We start from the raw sequence: 15,934 nt of genomic DNA on the forward strand, positions 1-15,934 counted from the left end.
CAGGTGAAGCCTCACCAAGGACCTGTACAAGGGCATTATCACCTCCTTTTTCTTACTGGTTATTCCTCTCTCTATGTAGCCCTGCATTCTTCTGGCTTTAGCTATTGCTTTGTCACATTGCTTTGCCATCTTCAGATCTCCAGAAACTATTACCCAAGATCCCTTTCTTGGTCAATGCCTCAGTCTTTCACCCCCATCACATACAGATCTTTTGGATTACCGCACCCCAGATGCATGACTTTGAACATCTTGGCATTGAATCTCAACTGCTAAATCTTCAAGCTTTGTTAAATCACTTTTCATTCTCTCTACTTCTTCAGGCATCTCCACTCTGTTGCAGGTCCTAGTATCATCCACAAAATAGCAAACTTTATCTTCTATCCCTTCCACAATGCTGCTCACAAAGATATTGAAAAGAATCGGTCCCCTCCCAACACCAATCCCTATGGCACTCCACTTAACACTGATCTCTCTTCAGAATAGGTTCCATTTACCATTACATTCTGTGTCCTATCAGTCAACCAGTTTATAATACATGGCACCACCTCGATGCTCACTCCCTAGCTTCTCATTTTATTCATAAGCCTCCTATGTGGAACCGTATCAAAAGCTTTGCTGAAATCCAAGCAGAACACATTGAGTGCTCTTCCTCGATCCATTTCTCTTGTCACCCAATCAAAAAAATCAATCAGATTTGTCTAACAGGACCTTCCCCTGGCAAATCCATGTTGCCTCAGGTCCAGCAACCCACCGGATTATAGATAATTCATTATCCTTTCCTTCAGCAAAGTCTCCATTAATTTTACCACCACCAAGTGAGGCTAACCTGCCTGTAGTTTCCAGCCTCCTCTCTGCTACCACTCTTGAGAAGCAGGACCACAACCGCGCTTCTCCAATCCCGCTGCACCACTCCAGTTTCCAGAGATCTATGTATTGAACAGGCTCTTCAGCAGACTCGCCAGCACATTCCTGAGCTCTCTCAGTATCCTGCGGTGTACTTCATCTGGCCCCATGGCCTTGTGCAATTTCAGTTTATTTATTTCCTCTCGTACATTCTCTTTTGTAAATAAAGTTTCGTCTACTCCATCTCCATCCAGAGTCTTCTCAACAAGCCTTAGTCCTTCTCCAATGTCTATTTTTGTGAATATTGAACTGAAGTATTTATTTAATATTTCTGCCATTTCTTCATCTTTCTCCACACATTGCTCCTCATCACCTTTCAGTTTCACTATACCACCTCGGGACATCCTCCTTTCTTTGATATATCTGAAAAATGTTTTGTCACTTCGCTTTACCTCTTTGGCAATCCCTTCTTCTGCTTGACCTTTCGCTTTCTTGATTTCTTTCATGTTCTCCCTCAGTTTCACCAGATATTCTTCCCTGTGTTCCTTTTTTTTGGGATCCTTTATACTTCTTGAATGCTGTTTTTTTGCCTTTGGGTTTTTTTTTAGCCATCTTTGAGAACCAGATCAGTTTCTTTTTCCTCTTACTCTTGTTTACTTTTCTAACATATAATTGTTGTGTACAAAACAATACTTCATCACCTTCTGAATAGAATATCCAGAATTTCTTTTGATGCACTGTCACTACAGGTACAAAGACATAGTCAAACCACTGGTTTGAAACCAGTAAAAAATATTTCTTGGCCCATTCAAGCCTTAGGTTATATGCCTTGTGCTCACTGTTGAATACATCTGAATTTTCCCAACACTAATTGCTCAGATTTATATGTACCTAAACACAGCCTGTCCACCTTTGTTCTGCTGAAAACCCCCTGCACCAGCCAAGGTAGACGTTGGTAATCAATGCCAAAAGAGGCCATTCCATCAGCACTATAGATCAGCTCTTGAGTTAAACCATGCTCCCAAAGAAACATCTTGAAAAATGCAGCCTCATAATCAGCAGATTTTTTTTGTCTTCTCACACATCAAGCCTTCTCATACCTTGGCAAAATTGGAAACGAGAAACCACCCATCTGAAAGAACACAGGCCTCCGCTATTTCCATTTCTTGATAGAAGACTTTTGCCTTTTCATTCAGCAATGGGCTACAAACTGGAGCCCTCTCCAAAGTTTTAATGAGTAATACAATACCTTACCCAAATGTTCCAATGTTGGTTTGTGTAGCATACAATGTTGATCAATTGCTTTGTTCATCTCAGAATTTATCACAAATTGTAATTCTGCCTTCTGTGCTCTGATATTGTAGACAAGCCTACACTGAATCCCTGCATCAAACTACTTGTTTTTTTCCTTTTCCAGATGATTATTTCCACATTCTGCATAATTGTCAATACAACGTACGTTTACTTCTGTCCCCCACTGCTTGATGAAGTATTGGCGGCCATAGTTGCAAGGCAGACAGCATTGGGGCTTTTTTTCTTGGAAAACAATGCTGGTACTGAGATGTGATGTTGGGCCCTCTTTGCCCTTCCCAGACTGAAATAACAGCCTTTCCCCCCAGGGCTTTCCTTTTCACGCCCCCATGCTCTCTCTCTCTCTGCTATTACTCTCCCTTCCTCCCATCTCTTCTTCCCTCTCCTTATGCTGTCCCTTCCCCAGCCACTGCCACCAATGCCATTTTTTTTTTAATGCAGCAATTTGACTGGGCTTGGCCAAATCTTCAGCAAGGGCTGAATTTTGTGACCCTTACCATGACTGCAGAATCATGGGAGATCAGGAGCCCTGCTTTTAAGTTTAAAAGCTCTACAGCTACAGTCATGGATTGAGGCGTGATGTGTACACAGACGAGAGCAGTGGAGGACGTACTCTCCCACCCGGGAGCACTTTTATAAGGAGCTTCAGAGGGAATGCATGAATGGTAGCAGTGAAAAGAATATTCTGCAGGAGAGTGCAGTATCGTTCACTGGACACAAAGCATTAGGAGACTGGCATAGACATTCAGTACCAATTTGTGGTGCAATTGCCCTTTCTACCAAGCTAATGATATGCGCAAATACTGTGCAGCAGTTCTTCCACAGTGACATATGGAAAAATGCAGTATTCAACTTAGTAGTGCAAAGTTAGTAATTATAGTAAAAGCCTCATTATCCAGCACTCAACCATTCGAAAGTCAACCAACTCACATCTAACAGTGCGGCTTTTTTTCTTTTTCTTTTGCTATGCGACTGCACTTCCGTGGAGCAGGGAGCAGGCACTCACACCTCCTTTCTGGCCCCCAGGGTCCACATTGAACTGGGGGAAGGAAGATTCATTGCTAAGCTGCTGTCAACCAACAGCAAATCAGCATTTAAGGATAAAGTTAAAGGCTCGGCTCATTGTCCCTCACCTGTCCACCGCCCTACAAGAGAATCCTTAGTGGCAGTGTGAGAGGTGCAAATCTCTCCCCTATGCCCCCCCCTCCCGGATCCCCTCACCCACTTGCTCATGGAGTTAAGCAGGTGGAGGAAACGCCAGCTTTACAGCACCTCCTTCTTCTCCTTTCCTGCCGGGCCCGAGCATCGTGCTTTGAACCACGGGGTCGGGGCAGGGGAGGAGAAGCTGGAGGCTCTGCAAGAGTGGCCGTCTCCTCCTTATTTTAAGTTCACGAGCGGATAAGTGAGGAGATGTGGGGGTGCAGAGGGAGTGACTCGGCCATTACGGGGTAAGAATGGAAATGATGTGATGCAGGGGGATCGTGGAAGACATGGAGTGATTTGGGGGTTGTGCGGGGGGGGGGGGGAATTAATGAACCTACTGGGGTTGGAAAGGAACAGCGTGGACTGGGGATGGAGGCAGGGGAGAAAGGGAGGCAAGGAGTGAACTTGGGATTACAGGAAGAGGGAGGAGCAGAGTGAACTGAGGATGGGGGAAGGCAGGGAGTAAAATGACCAGGGATTGGGGGTGGGAGAAGGGAGGGACAGAGTGAACTGGGGATTGGGGGGATTAAGGGAATGAACTGATTGGGGGAGAGCGAGGGAGGTACAGAGTGAAGTAAGAATCGGTGCAGGGATGAGAGGGAGTGAACTGGGGATTGTGAAGGGGGGATGGAAAGAACTGAGGATCATGGGGGGAGGGAAAGAGGAATGGGATGGGGGCAGGAGTGAACCAGAGTGAGTGACGGATTTGTGCGGGTTGGGGAGGGAAGGAGCCAGGATTTGTGAGGAGGGAGTGAACCAGGGTTTGTGATAGGAAGAGACCCAAGATCAGTGAGGAGATCAGGTTGGGGGGGGGGAGAGAATAAGAGAGAGCAAGTGAGGAATCGAAGGAGCTTTGGAAGGGGGGATAAGGGAAAGAGGGGATGGAAATGTCATTAAGGGGGGCTATGGCTTCCTTCGATCTCTACCCCATCCCAATCTTCCCTCCTTCTCCTCCACCCTCATCCCCTAGTCCTCTCTAATTCCTCCTTCTCTTCATCATCCCAGTCTTCCCTCCTCATCCACCCCCATCCCCCAACACTCCCTTGTTTTCCATTTTTCCATCCCTGATCCTTCCTCCTCGATCGCAACTCGTCTCTCTCCTCCCTCCATTCCTCCCATTCACTTTACTTATCCTTCCCATATCCCATCCTCTCCTCCTTCTCCCTCTGTCCTCCTCTGTCCCTCATCTCCTTACCCCTCCTGCCTCTGATTCCTTCTTTCTTTCCCTCCTTCCTCCCCAGCCCCATTCACTAAAATCCCCTTTTTCCTCTAATAAAAGAACCAAATCAACTGGACACAGACATTTCAGGAAATGACTTTATTTTTATAAAATTAAAAAAATATATACATTATTTACACTACATATATATACTGCAGGCCCAATATAACTCAGGAGATGGAGGTCCAAAAATTTGGCCTTCATTATAAGTGAACCCACTTCATATCAAGTTTATATATTTTGCTGTAACAGATAAGAAAGATATGATAAAGATTTCATGGAAATCAAGGTTTTATTGCTAAGATCGAAAATGCTAAGAACAAAACACTTCTATCATTATCAATTTTAAAAAATCATGAAACAAAACAGATAGGTATTTTAACACTGAAAAAAATAGGAGCCAACCTTGGACCATGTTATAAGTGATTTTGCATTATACTGAGCTGCATTATATCAGGTCTACAGTAAATTATGCAAATTTGCCACAGAATTGCCACAGAATTTGCCAAATCTTGAAAATTGTGCAGCAGGAAACCAGAGGCTTTGCTGAAGATGGAACCTTTGCATGTGCCTCTGACGACACACACTTACTCCCATTGCACAGGAAGTTGTCTTCTGATTTCTTGGCCACTTCCTGACTCATTACTCATTGATATGCACACAGCCTGAGCTTCTTTTTAATTGGACTATGTTCCTATTTTGCAGCCTGAATAATTTTTCTTCTGTGAACCTCTGAATCAGAGCTACAGACACAAAAATGCACCCCCACCCGCAACCCCCATCTAGCAGAGCTGGTAAAAGTGTTTAAAACAAGCACAAATTAGCACATAATTAATTTAGTCTGACAGCTTAGATTCATTATTCTAATAAATGGATACTTGCTTTCCACAGGTTCTCAAAAGATAAATATGGATTAGAAGTCTGTTTAGAAGTAGAGGTAATTCAATCTGACACTATTTTGCCTCATGCTCAGTTTTTAATGCACTGAAATATTTTACATTTTGCTCCACTGCATAAAGTCCTCTGACACGCGTAATATATCTCCATAGGTAATTTCACTCCAGCACTCATTAACTCTGTAAAAGGAATAGCATGTGCACCACTCTTTCTACACTCTCTCAACAGTTGCCCAATCTTTCTAACCAAGGACCTCCGCACAGACGTGAGCTGGCAACCATATCGCCAATGCAGGCTTTCTAAGGTCGAGCTAAAGGAGCTGCACCCCCCAGGTGGCCTAACAGGAAATCTCTCTTAACCTGGTTTAGCACTCCCCTCCTGTTACGACTGCAGCTGGCATACAGGCAAGTGCATTAGGTGGTCGAATACTTGCAACAGTCACATATCTTTTGTTAGATTCTTCCAGGTATGCTAGTCAGTCACATAATTTTCTGTTTCGTTTCCTTTAGTTTTTAAATAGCAACAAAAAAAAAAAACCCTAACAAAATGTTGTTTTTATTTTTATAAAAAATTCTTCCCAGGTTCTCTCCCTTTAGCCCAGGATTTGTCCCCAACCTCTTAACCCCATCTAAAAGCTTTGAAGGCTCTTTGAAGGTAAGAATGATTCACAGTTGCACCTGCCTCACTGATGGAAATGTAGAAGATCCTTCAGGTCAATCCAAGGCCGGCACCTTTACAAGTGCTTCAGATAGGCCAGCGCCATTTTGTTGTATAGCAATTATCAACAATGGTACCAGCTTCATGTCAACAATCACCATTTTCTACAATGGGCTGTAGTCTTCAAAGCCTATGGATGGGGTAAGAGCTTGGGAGCAGGGGGGGCACTCTGGATATGTAGGGAGAGCCCAGAAAGGCGTATTTTTTGTGGAGGTTTTGTTCATGGGGGGTGGGGGAGCGGTGGCCAGGCATGACATTTTTTTTCTTTTTCTTATTTTGTTTGTGCTTTTTATTCATTTGAAATAAATCAGAAAAAAAAAAGAAATGTAAAAACTCTGTGCAAACCCCTGATAGGGATGTGCGAGCTTGAACTACTTTCTGCACTAGATCATGTATTTGTCCTCCCTCACAATTCTCCCACACATGAGAAGCTTGTGCAAACTCTGTCACCTGCATTATGGAGGTATTTATGCCCAGTATTTTTAAAACCATACATTATTGCTGTGTTAAGGCAAGCATCACTTAGTAAACGCCTAATAAATTATCCCCATAGCCAGTTAGGTTTCAAAGTTTTTGTATCGCTCCATTGTAAGGTCATCTCAAATAAGATATAGTTGAACTGAAAAAGGTTCAGAGAAGGGTGACCAAATGATAAAGGAGATGGGATGGCTACCCTGTGAGGACGAACTAAATAGGTTTAGGTCTGTTCAGCTTGGAGAAGAGTTAGCTAGGGTGGAATATGATAGAAATTTATAAAATCATGAATGGAATAGAATGGCTAAATGTCAATTGGTTATTTCCTCTTTCAAAAAATACAAAGACTAGAGGACGCTCCATGTTTGTTTGTTTATTAAAATTTTAATTGCTTTGTGCACACGCCCTGAGCGATTTTCAAGATAAACTACATAAAATCACCATAAATAAAACACAATATAACTTCACAGACAAAATATAAAGCAATTTAAGTACCCAAAGTTTGATTAGCAAACTACATCTTAAAATTGGGGCATAATTTTGAAAACTGCTTGATTCATCTTAATGCTGTTTGAAATGTTTTAGAACACTCCACAAGTCTCAAACTTGCAGGTAAGGAATTCCACATGGCAGGTGCCACTACTGAAAAAGCACAATCTCTGTAGTTGACAGTCTCACTGCTCGTACTGTAGGCACTTCAAGAAGACCGCTTTCTTGTGATTTGAGGTGTCTAGTCAGTTGATATATTCATAACAAGAAATTAATCCAAGGAAAAGAAGAAGTGTATCGCTCCATAGTAAGACCACATCTTGAATACTGTGTGCAATTCTGGTCATCGCATCTCAAAAAAGATATAGTTGCACTGGAGAAAGTGCAGAGAAGGGCGAACAAAATGATAAGTTGCATGGAATGGCTGCCCTATGAGGAAAAGCTAAAGAAGTTAGGGCAGTTGAGTTTGGAGAAGAGACGACTGAGGGGGGATAAGATTGAGGTCTACAAAATCATGAAAGGACTTGAACAAGTTCATGTGAATTGGTTATTTACTCTCTCAGATACTAGAAGGATTAGGGGGCACTCCATGAAGTTAGCAAGTAACTCCTTTAAAACAAATCGAAGAAAATTATTTTTCACTCAGCTCATAGTTAAGCTCTGGAATTCATTGTGAGAGGATGTGGTTACAGCAGTTAGTGTAACTGGGTTTAGAAAAGGTTAGGATATGTTCCTTGAGGAAAAATCCATAAAATGCTATTAATTAATAAGCAATAGTAGCTGGAGATTTATTTAATGTTTGGGTACTTGCCAGGTGCTTGTGAAGTATTGGCCACTGTTGGAGACAGGATACTGGGCTTGATGGACCCTAGGTCTGACCCAGTATGGCATATCCTATGTCCTAAGAAGTTTATGAATAAGAAGCAATATCTTGGATTGAACCCTATAATGAACAGCTAGCTATTGAAGATGGTGGAGGGTGGATGAGACGTGGTCAGTGCATTTAATTCCACTGACTAACTGGGCTGTAGAGTTAAGAAGTGGTTGAAAAGTTCTTAAGGCCGAATCAGGGAGTCCATTGCAGATAGCATTACAATAATCCAAAAGGGTAACACTGACGCTTGAAGTTAGTAAGTAGCATATTTAAAACAAATTGGAGAAAATTCTTTTTCATTCAATGCACAATTAAACTCTGGAATTCATTGTCGGATAATATGGTAAAGGGAGTTAATATAGTTGGATTTAAAAAAAGGTTTGGTCAAGTTCCTGGTCGAGAAGTCCATAATCTTTTATTAACCAGATAGATTTGGGGAAAACCTCTACTTATCCCCTGGTGTTAGCAGCATGGGCTCTATCTACTGTTTGGGATCCTACCAAGTACTTGTGTCTTGGATTGGCCACAAGTACATGGTAGGAAACAGGTTCCTCGTTTTGACCCATTATGGCAATTCTTATTTGCATAGATAACTTTATTCATAGATATTCAATGTTACATTTATCCTGCTGAATTTTCCTACTAACTTAGACCTAGATTCATCATTTTCCTATAAAATGGGGTATGGTTCTGGTAATTTTCCAGATATCACATTGCATAGTTATTGAGGGAGAGGGAGAGAAGGAGGGAGAGAGAGCGAGAGAGAGAGAGAGAGAGAGAGAAAGAGAGAGATGCTTTATAAGGCTCTCACAAAATCAAACTATTTATACCACTGTAAGAGGTCCAACTAGTAACTTGGGTGAGATTTTGGTTTTGAGAAGCAGTTTTACATGCACATTCAGAAGTACAAACAGCACAGTAGACATCAGAGACAATTTTATGTGATTTGGAAAGATGAAAGGTATACAAAGACTCAAGCTAGGTCAAAAGTACAATGTACAAATCACGTCTTCCTCTCTCTCCCTAAATAACACACAGTTTAGGGCCTTAACATGATTTGATGAATGATCCCCTTATTCAGATAAGTTGTCTGTTTTACATTTTTTTTAATTGGTCTCTAAAGTTTTAGGATCCTAAATTTAGAAGAATTTCCAGCCAAAATGTAGGACCTAAATGAAGTTCTGAGCATTTTTTTGAACATTAACTCCTATGAGTATAAATTCCTAAGGCATTTAGCATCTGTTATATATTCCCTTTATTTGTATATGTTCATTTCATTTTCTCTACTTTTGAACATTCATGGCATGATAGGAAAAACGAACTGAAAAACTAGCCAGCTTTACTGATTTTATTCCTGATTTTCAGATTGTTAAAAAGGAGAAGAAACATAGTATGAGGGAGGGAGGTGAACATTTCGGATTTGTTAATAGAGATGTCAAGCTTCAAAGGATTTAGGCTCCTAAACTGACTCTTGAAAATATACTAGAATAAGTGAGTATATACCATGTTTTGTGCGTATAAATAATGCTTTGTGCATAGAAAACACAATGGGCCGGATTTTAAAAGGGTTACACACATACGTTATACGTGTAACCCTTTTAAAAGCCCCCTGCGTGCGCCGAGCCTATTTTGCATAGGCTCGGTGGCGCGCGCAAGCCCCGGGACGCGCATAAGTCCCGGGGCTTCGCAAGGGGGCGTGTTGGGGGCGTGCCGGGTGGGGGACGCAAATTTCGGGGTGGGGCGGGAGGCATGTCGGGGGTGTGACGCCGGCCCGGGGGCGTGGTTGAGGCCTCCGGACCAGCCCCCGGGTTGGGTGATGGCGCGCCAGCAGCCCGCTGGCGCGTGCAGAGTTACACCTGCTTCGGGCAGGTGTAACTCTGCCGACAACAGTAGGAGGGGTTTAGATAGGGCCGGGGGGGTGGGTTAGGTAGGGGAAGGGAGGGGAAGGTGCGGGGGGGTGGAGAGAAAGTTCCCTCCGAGGAACGGAGCGGCCTCGGAGGGAACGGGCAGTGCGCGTAGGGCTCGGAGGGAACGGGCAGTGCGCGTAGGGCTCGGCGCGCGCAAGATGCACAAGTATCTTATAAAATCCAGCATACTTATGTTCGCGCCTGGTGCGCGAACAAAAGTACGCGCGCGCGTAAGTTTATAAAATCTACCCCACAGTGCGTGCATAGAATGTTTTCTGTGCTGAAAACGTCCTATGCACATAAATCATGTTTTATGAGTTGTACGGATGCCTTGTGTGCACATTTTTAGGTTAGCATGCTTTTTTTACAACTTCTGACGCATACTATTAGCTTATAGCATCAGGAGTGCACTCACCTTTTAAGCATGAGATTAAAGAAAATGTGCACTGAAATTTTTACTTACGTTTTATTGGGTTCTTAAATAGGATTCAATGGAATATGTAGAGTATTCTAAAAAAAGTTACCAGGACCATAATCACATCTCTTATAGATGTGAAATGAAATAGAAATGCAAACCTAATTAAGGAAAAGTAAGGCAACTGTGAACAGAACATCTTTATTTGATAATTGTGCTCACAATCATGGAATTTATTCAGACGGTTTTCAAAGACCAATCAATAAAGTTACTAAAGCGGAAATACATCCCAAGCAGCACACAGTCAAACATTTTCTGGACAGGCTTTCTTTAGAAATAAACCACATTTTCTCAAAGAGCTATCTACTAAAATCTTTATGAAGTTAAGAGAATGCTGAATAAATGTAAAAGCAACCTGTTAGCTGTGTGGACCCTTGAACCGGGATGAGGCGCGGAGCTACCACTGAGGGGCAGCCCCCCAGTGATCCTTGTCTCCGGGAGGCGATACTGGCGAAGAAGACCCGGCTGGAACTTCACTTATACCAGCCCACATTCCTCTCAGGTTGAGCCCTTGGGTGCCGGGGCTGGCAGGACTTAGGTGCAGGTCTTCTCTCAATGAGGGTCCAAGAGGCAAAGAGGCAGCGTCAGAAGGTCCGAGTCGAGGCAGGCAGAAGTCAGAGGAAGCTGTGGTCAGACCGGGGGTCAGGGCAGGCAGCGAACCAGCAGTACAAGGAAACAAGCCAAAGGTAAGGATGGGCAGCAGACAAGTGGAGTCAGAAAGCCAAGCCGAGGTCAGAACCAGCAGGACAATCCGAGGAGTAGGGGCTCGAGGTCAGGAACACGCAGGAATTCGGTATCAGGAGCAAGCAGGACCTCAGGATCAGGAACTCAGGAACACAGCAACAACGCACTCTCACGAGTAGGACCTGTTGCTAAGCAAGGTACAGGAAGCTGATGCGACCTTAAATAGCCCCGACCTGTGATGTTATCTTCAGGGGCTGGGCCAAGGTTTCCCTCCACGGCTCCTTTAAGTAGGGGGCAAGCTCCGCGTGCGCTTGTGCCTAGGGGAGCACACGTTGAGAGGAAGTTGGCGGCATCCGGGGCCACATGGGAGAAATGCCATCACTGGATTCTGGGCCCAGCCGCCCCAGGCCATCGAGGAGGGAATCCGGGTCGGGTGCCTGCTGGTGCGGGTAAGGGGGTCCGACCGCGGGTTGCCATGGCCGGGATTCCCAACACAACCTGCAAACACTCAATACCTTTATCTATTGCAGAGCAGATATAACAAGCAATTAAGCTCATAAGACTCAGGATCCCATGTCCAGTAAGAGAGAGCAGCTTGCTAGATCTTCATTTCTAAAGCAGAAGTTCTCAACCAGTATTGTTTTCATGATATCTGCAATGAATATACATGAGATAGACATGCATGCTCTTCTCCACTGTACGCAAATCTATCTCATGCATATTCATTGTGAATATTCTGAAAATCTGATTGGGTAGATGTGTCCCAAGGATTGGGTTGAGAACCAATGCTGTAAAGAATGGCCCACAGCTTTCAGTAGCCAGGACCTCAGTCAACCCTTAGGAAATCAGCGGAACTCAGAAGCTCCAACAGTTCCAAAGAGCAGACTAAATACAGAAAAGACCAGGAGCCCCCAAGATCAACCTTCAGCCCAGGGAAGTAAAGATCTTGGTTCATTAGTGTCCTCACATTTCTCTGAGCTCCATAGGAAGCACTCTGGAACTACTGGCAACAACAAGAAGCAGCAGATCAAAATTCAGCCTGCTATTAATGCCGGTGCCTTGCAATACTCCTGCTTCTGACAAACCCAAGGACCAAACAATCCCTTACATGGACTTAATATCACCTGAAAACTCTGAATATGTGGCAAAATGCTGCGGGAATTTTAAATGCAGCAAAAAGATCAAGTGATCATGCATTATCCAAAGGTCAGCATTAAAGGGACAGTTTTCAAAAGTTTTTACATGGATAAATGCGAAAAACATGGTTTGAAAATCCCCTTCCCCTTGGGTAGAACAGCTTGCACGCCTATGATGCTCTTTCAAATCAGATATTCCACATCATGTGGCTCTAGGTCTTGACACAGAAAAGACAACAAGATCTTCCAAATTCTTTCCTCTGGACAAAGCAACCAACTAGAGGCTCATGATACTGTGACCCAAAAGGATTGCTTAGAAGCTCCAATAAGCAGTAAGAAACTGTAGGCCAACATAAAAGAGAGAGGAGACTAGCTAACAGAACTGAATCCTTTGACAGTTCTCAAGATATTAGAACTAGAAGGAATGAAGAATAGTAAATTTCCCCAGAACTTCTTTATTTAAAATGTCTTATTAACTGGAAAGCTTTGAGCTGTAAAAAGATGTGGGACCCTATACTGCATTTTTCAACATCTTGATTGCCCCTCCAGAACTTCTTTATTTAAAATGTCTTATTAACCGGAAAGCTTTGAGCTGTAAAAAGATGAGGGACACTATACTGCATTTTTCAACATCTTGATTGCCTTCATGTATTATTTTACATGTCTTATCATTGGGTACGGGGTATCTTCCTGCTCCTGGTGAGGTCTCTTGTTTGCTGTTTGTAATCTTTTGAAATGTAATAAACAAGTTTGAACACACACAAAAAAAAAATCTTACTAACCATATTTCCCAGTTTACAACAGAAAACTGACCGAAGTGGCATATGGCTAGACACGCACAATTTAAAGTACAAAACAATAAATATTTAAAAACTAAAACCTAATCAAACAAAAAAACCCCTAAATCAACTGAAACATTACACAGTATCAAAAATGTCCCCATTCATCCACTTTCAAACAATATCGCCCTTCCCTCATACAGTCAATGTCAAGAAAAGAAAACAACCACAATGCTGAAACCACTGCAAGACCTTGATAAAGATCACTTAGGGAAATAACCAAGCTTTGACCTTTGTACAAAAGGTAAGGTAATTTCTCTCCATCCTTAAATCCAAGGGAAGAGAACTCCCACAATGTTGGTGCCAGAACTGGGAAGGCCCTAGCCCGCAGACATAGCTGTTTCAATTCCTTAAAGTATGGAGCTAAGAATGAGGTCTTTCACTTGATCTTAATCGTTGCTTTGGAAAATACCATCTTAATTTATGAACCAAGTCATCTGGTCCCAACCCATATAACGTACAAATTCAAGAATGTTGAGTGGACTTACCCATAGGATGATACTCTCAGGGTGAGAATTCACAATTAGAAGATGAAAGTTCCATGGGAAGGACAAATTTCAAAACAATTTGCACATGTAAAAAAGTGTTTAATTGTCCATCTGAATTTTGCTTTCCTTCAAGAGAATATGGGAGCATTTTCAAGAGAACAAAGGCGCAAATGAATAGCAAATATAGTAAAAGAGAGGGACAAGACTATTTTAGATATTTCAATGACAGAAGGCTGTGCAAAAATAGAATTGCAAGACTAAAAGATGAAGGGGGAGATATATATAGAGGCTGATGAGGAGAAAGCAGAATTGCTTAACAAATATTTCTGTTCAGTGTTCACAAATAGGAATGGAAGTGAGTTAGATCTCTAATTTCAGAAGGAAGACCTAGCAAAACTAAAAGTAGATAAAGCGATGAGTCCAGACAGGATACATTCAAGGGAGCTTAGGGAGGTTCTACCAGCTCCATGGTCTGATCTTTTCAACACTTAAGTGCCAGGATTGGTTCCAAAGAAATGCATTTAGAGCAAAAGGGGGCAGGAGTCATTTCAGGAAATATTTCTTCCCAGAGAGGGTGGTGAAAACGCATAGAACAGTCTTCCAATGGAGGTGATGATAACTCCTCAAAACCCTCCAAGAAACTTAGGCTCTAATAACTCAGGTTACTTAAACATCCCCACCATTAAAGATGTGCATCTGGCAACAACGAGAGAGAAAGCCTTCTCCATTGCCTCCCCCAAACATTGGAACACCCTACCTGAAGATCTGAGAACCCAGCACAACCTAAAAACATTCAAAAAAGACCTAAAAACACTAATGTTTCGCAAATTCTACACTGACCGTCTTTCATCTGATCATACCAACTCTCAAATGAACTCTCAGCTATAATCCTCTTAATACTTTTTCTCCAACCTAAACACGCATACTCTCCTCATCCAACCTAATAGTGAGTACTGGACTTGATATGTTTTGTTTATTTCTGTAAATGTTCACATTGTTATACTGTTGCAAAACTACTGAGAAAATTGTTCACTTTGTAAACCGTTATGATGGCTTTACCGAATAACGGTATATAAAACTCATCAAATAAATAAATAAATAAAATGGAGAGAAGGATAGTATTTGAATTCATGAGGACAAGCACAGAAGATCTCTGAAGGAGAGGAAAGGACTATAAAATCTAACAGGAGATGTGGATAGACAGACTGGATAGCCGTATGCTCTTTATCTGCGTTCATGTTCTCTGTTTCTCTGTTTGCATATGCCTAAAAGTACATCTAGGGCCGATATTCAGCACCACTTAGCCAGTTAAGTTCTGACTTAGCCAGCTAAATAATGTTATTGAATATTTGGCTGCACTGAGTGGCCATCACTTAGCCAGATAAGTGAGGAGGAGGCATTCCCAAGCAGAGCTACTTATCCTGCTAACTTACCCCAAGATGCACTAAGCTGTGATGTTTTCTTGTAGGAGGGGTCCCACTATCACGGTGATATTGCATGATATAATGCTGTTGGAGCTCTAATGCAGCTTGATGAATCACCCAGTTAGTTGGATAAGCGCCAATATTCAGCCTTATCTGGCTTAGAAGGTCATTATTCAAATCGCATTAAGGCTCTAACACCCGCGATAATGCATATGCAAATTTTGTCAAGGGAAGGAGTATTTAATGTTGCAAGCAATAGCATAACACATGCTATTTCAGGATTTAACTATGCCTTTTTATCCCCCTCGTGTTATGGCTGAAATGGGATGAGCAAGTGAGAGAGTGAGTGAGAGAGAGAGAGAGACTCTTTATAAAGCTCTCATATAAGTAAACTATTTATACCACTATAAGAGGGGCCATTAAGAACTCGGGGTGAAGTTTAGGTGATGGGCTAGGTTTTGGGAGGCAGTTTTACATGCACAGTCAGAGGTATGAACAGCACAGTAGAGATCAGTGAAGATTTTATGTGTTTTGGAGTGATGAAAGGTATAAAAGATGAGATTTGTACAATGTACTCTCAACCTAGCTTGGTAAAATAACTATGCAGTATCAGGAAAATTACCTTAATCATGCCCCCTTATTTATCGCTGGAGCTATTTTTCACAATTTTATAGTAAAATGATAAATTTAGGAATTAGTTAGCAAGTCAAGTCTAGGACAGCTATTTGGCTGTCCTACATAAGATATGCCATACTGGGTTAGACCAAGTGTTGCAGGAGCGCTAGGGAGCGGTCCTGATCTGGGAGAGAGCATGTGCCCTTGGGACACAGCACGACCCCAGAGGGGACTCCGGAGAAGCACCAAGGCAGGTGAGACGTATCCGGGCACAGGCGGACAGACTGAAGATTCGGGGCCCTGACCTCTGCCGAACCCGAACACACCAGAAGAGACCCA

The sequence above is a fragment of the Rhinatrema bivittatum genome, chromosome 5, assembly GCF_901001135.1.
Source record: "Rhinatrema bivittatum chromosome 5, aRhiBiv1.1, whole genome shotgun sequence".
NCBI classification, from domain to species: domain Eukaryota; kingdom Metazoa; phylum Chordata; class Amphibia; order Gymnophiona; family Rhinatrematidae; genus Rhinatrema; species Rhinatrema bivittatum.